Source organism: Mus musculus, chromosome 12 (assembly GCF_000001635.26).
Source record: "Mus musculus strain C57BL/6J chromosome 12, GRCm38.p6 C57BL/6J".
Lineage (NCBI taxonomy): Eukaryota > Metazoa > Chordata > Mammalia > Rodentia > Muridae > Mus > Mus musculus.
Genome location: NC_000078.6, coordinates 3,520,689 through 3,525,480, shown reverse-complemented (window position 1 = coordinate 3,525,480; position 4,792 = coordinate 3,520,689). Strand labels below are relative to the sequence as shown.

General features: G+C 44.9%; 1 pseudogene; it reads left to right on the top strand.

The window, feature by feature from the left end:
- Positions 1,913-3,759, top strand: Rps7-ps2 (ribosomal protein S7, pseudogene 2; annotated as a pseudogene).
- The last annotated feature ends 1,033 nt before the right edge of the window (positions 3,760-4,792 follow it).

Below are 4,792 nucleotides of genomic sequence, written 5' to 3'. Positions count from 1 at the left end.
TGGTGTGTCTGAAGACAGCTACAGTGTACTTACATATAATAAATAAATAAATCTTAAAAAAAGAAAAAAACCACAAAAACCCCTGGTAAATCTCATAATTGAGTACGGGAGGTACTTATTATTTATTTATTTATTTATTTTTAGTTTTTGGCTTTTTGAAACAGGGTTTCTCTGTGTAGCTCTGGCTGTCCTGGAACTCACTCTGTAGACCAGGCTTGTCTCGAACTCAGAAATCCACCTGCCTCTGCCTCCCAAGTGCTGGGATTAAAGGTGTGCGCCACCACTGCCTGGACAAAGATATTTAAATAAGCTCTCGACCAGTCCTGGGGTGGGGAGAGGAACAGGTGGAGGAGGGAGGGAAGGGAGTCAGGGATGGACATCTTGTTTTTGTTTTTGTGTGTTTCTTTTCTCCCTCTCTCTCTTTGAATAAATGTCAATTTTTGAGGCAAAAAGAAGGAACCGTGAACATTTTAGACACCCTTTTCTTTGGGGTAGACTCTGCCCAGGCACCTTCTCCTTCTCCCCAAACACGAATGTGCCACGCACTCCAGTCAAGTCAGCTTGACAAGCCGAGAGGCTTGGAAGCTACTCACGAGGCAGAAGAGTTTCACGGAAATTCACTCCTGGAGTCTGGTGTTCTCTCTAACCCATACATTAATTTTCCATTCCTGCGTTAGTTTAGTGTATGAATCCACGTGCTCTCTTTTAGTATTATCCTATTATAAGTGCCTTTTAAGATTGAATTCTGACCTAGCTAAAGCCTTCGCCAGTGTTCCAACAGTCCTAGAAAATCCTTGAGCAAACCTTGGGCTTGGAATTCAGTAAGAATGTTACTATTCAGTGACATTCAGAATAGCCTCGGGTATTACACTATCACTTAGAATAAAAGCCAAGTCGCTCTCATATACAGGAATTTACAATGGTTTAGGAAGTAGATTGGGCTGTGGTTTTAGAGTATTGCATTATTCATGAGATGGTTAGCTAGAACGGAACTCCCTAGTTAGAACCATGACTTGGGTGTGAAAGCCCTTGCCCTAGGAGTGTAAAGACCTCACACCTGGCTTCTAAGACTATAGATGACCTTAGATAGGGCTGATTTTGTCTCAGTCATTTTTATTGCGCAGTTCCTTCCGATCTTTGCATTTTCATTCCTCTGTTCTGTGTAAGAGTCATTAAGCATCCGGTTACCTCATTTGTACCTTGTGGGTATGTCACCCAACTTCCTTATTGTCTTCTGTATAAAAAGTTTGATGCTCGATTTGACAAAATACATTCAGATTCTACACAACCTCTCCTGTGTGCATCTGTCTGTCATTCATCTGACGCTTTGCCCACCTGCGACTAGAGACCCGTTCCATGCAGACAAAGGGGCCCAGAGGGTCTGCAGCACGAATGCATTTCCCTAACCTAGTCACCGCATTTCTAACGGCTTTCCTACCCCAGATAAATCTCCAATATAGTGAGTCAAGGGGCTAAAAAACATGGCTGGCCTCATTTGCTGGTTGTCTAGGGAATTGTCCCCAGGTAAGGGGAGCAGAGGAGAGAAAATGGTAGCCATTTTTACACTGTTTTGTATAGTATTTATTGATTCAAGAAACAAATGCAAAATTCTCAATAAAATTAGTTGGAAACTACCAAAAAAAAAAAAAAAAAAAAAGAGGTGGTGGTGGTGGGAGGTCTGGAGAGATGGCTCAGCGGTTAAGTGGTTAACATTCATCTGTAATGATATCTGATGCCCTCTTCCGGTGTGTCAGAATATATTAAATAAATAAATAAATAAATAAATAAATAAATAAATAAATAAAAGGTCAGTCCCTGCAGCCGCTGCCACGCAGCCCTCAGCCAGCAGCTCTGCTCCACCTCCGGTAGGCATCTGCGGAGGGCTCTAGAGTTGGCTGACAGGGCGGCGGCAGGCAGATGGACTGATGGACGACGGGCGCTCCTCGGTGTTTGGCAGCGGTGTCTCCATGGGTCCAGCCGCGCCACAGTGCTGTGAGTGTTTCCACCACTCCAAGGAGACAGCATCCAGAGTTCTTGGATAAGTTGGCCTTGTGAGGAGCTGGCGATAATTTAATTCCATCTCCAGGTTTTCTGTAGGCACATCGAGAACCATGAGCAGCTTTACTAAGGACGAGTTTGACTGCCACATCCTTGATGAGGGCTTTACTGCTAAGGACATTCTGGACCAAAAAAAAATCAATGAAGTCTCTTCCTCTGACGATAAGGATGCGTTCTATGTTGCGGACCTCGGAGACATTCTAAAGAAGCATCTGAGCTAAAAGCTCTTCCCCGCGTTACTCCCTTTTACGCAGTCAAGTGTAACGATAGCAGAGCCATAGTGAGCACCCTAGCTGCCATTGGGACAGGATTTGACTGTGCAAGCAAGACTGAAATACAGTTGGTACAGGGGCCTGGGGTGCCTTCAGAGAGGATTATCTATGCAAATCCTTGTAAACAAGTCTCTCAAATCAAGTATGCTGCCAGTAACGGATTCCAGATGATGACTTTTGACAGTGAAATTGAATTGATGAAAGTCAACAGAGCACATCCAAAGGCAAAGTTGGTTCTGCGGATTGCCACTGATGATCCCAAAGCAGTTTGTCGCCTCAGTGTTAAGTTTGGTGCCACACTCAAAACCAGCAGGCTTCTCTTGGAACAGGCAAAAGAGCTAAATATTGATGTCATTGGTGTGAGTTTCCATGTGAGCAGTGGATGTACTGACCCCGAGACCTTCGTGCAGGCAGTATCCGATGCCCACTGTGTGTTTGACATGGGAACAGAAGTCGGTTTCAGCTTGATATTGGTGGTGGCTTTCCTGGATCTGAAGATACAAAGCTTAAATTTGAAGAGATCACCAGTGTAATCAACCCAGCTCTGGACAAGTACTTCCCATCAGACTCTGGAGTGAGAATCATAGCTGAGCCAGGTAGATACTATGTCGATTCAGCTTTCATGCTTGCAGTCAATATCATTGCCAAAAAAAACGTGTGGAAGGAGCAGCCCGGCTCTGACAATGAAGATGAGTCAAATGAGCAAACCTTCATGTATTATGTGAATGATGGAGTATATGGATCATTTAACCGCATTCTTTATGATCATGCCCATGTGAAGGCCCTGGTGCAGAAGGTAAGTTCTGAGCATGCTCTTTAGCAGTGAGAATGGTGGACAGGATTTGGGGAGATTAAAGAACAATGTCTTCATACAGAGACCCAAGCCAGATGAGAAGTATTACTCATCCAGCATATGGGGACCAACGAGTGATGGCCTTGATCAGATTGTGGAGAGCTGTAACCTGCCTGAAATGCATGTGGGTGATTGGATGCTGATTGAGAACATGGGTGCATACACCGTTGCTGCTTCTACTTTCAATGGGTTCCAGAGGCCAAACATCTACTATGTAATGTCACGGCCAATGTGGCAACTCATGAAACAGATCCAGAGCCATGGCTTCCCGCCGGAGGTGGAGGAGCAGGATGATGGCACGCTGCCCATGCCTTGTGCCCAGGAGAGCGGGATGGACCGTCACCCTGCAGCCTGTGCTTCTGCTAGGATCAATGTGTAGATGCCATTCTTGTAGCTCTTGCCTGTAAGTTTAGCTTGAATTAAGGCATTTGGGGCGGGGACCATTTAACTTAATTACTGCTAGTTTGGGATGTCTTTGTGAGAGTAGGGTTGGCACCAATGCAGTATGGAAGGCTAGGAGATGGGGTCACACTTACTGTGTTCCTATGAAACTTTGAATATTTGTTTTATATGGATTTTTATTCACTTTTCAGACATGATACTAACATGTGCTCCTCAGCTGCTGAGCAAGCGTTTGTAGCTTGTACATTGGCAGAATGGGCCAGAAGCTTATGTTGTGACCCATTGTGAAAATAAAGTATCTTGGAAAAAAAAAACCCAAAAAACAAAACCAAAACTCCATACCAGGTTCCTGACTTGGAGCATGTGACCATGACATCTCACTAAGAGGACAACTGGTCAGGTAGCACAGAAACCCAGAGTTCTCCATGCAATGAGTTGTCTAGATAGGCCCCCGAGTGTCTAGCCAATGAGCTTCCCTTTCTGGGCATATCTTCCTGCAAAAGATGAATTTAAACTCTGGTTCACCCTGAGTAAGTCCTATGCATCTTCATCCACTATGAATAAACAGTTTGAATAAGCAAGGTCTGTCGCCTTCATTGAGGACCTGTCGAGGGAAGGAGAGGTGTGGGTAAGCTTTCAGAATATAGAGCCTTGGCTAAGTCTCTCTAGAAGGCCCTTCTGCACTCCTGGCATTCAACCTAAGCAAGCCATATTTTGCCCTCCTCATTCCACCTCCACCCCCGTGCCCTGAGTATATCTCAGGCCTGAGGGTCCTCTGTTCCCAGCTACTCTCAGTCCTCCTGTGGAAGGAGGGTGAAAGCCCCTATTGCCAGCTGCGTCTCAGTGCACAGGAATTTGAGAACCATAGTCTCTGTCCCAGCCACTGCCACTTCTTACCTGGAGAAACATGGGCTGGGACCCTTATCTTAGGCTGAGTTTTGCCTCCGCTGAGTGATGTGTCTGACAAGCTCAAGAAAGGAACGTAGTCTATCTACCCTGTGTTTTGCAGCCTCCCCAAGCAAGCATCCGACACCCAGCATTCCAACACCCCAGAGGCAAACAAAACACAGAACCTCAGCAACCTTTTAATATACTTCCTTATGTTATGGTGACAGCTCCCTCCCCCCAAGCCATAAAATTTTTATTAATACTTTTTTTTTCTAAAACTATTTTTGGAGATTTATTTATTTGTTTATTTGTATATGAG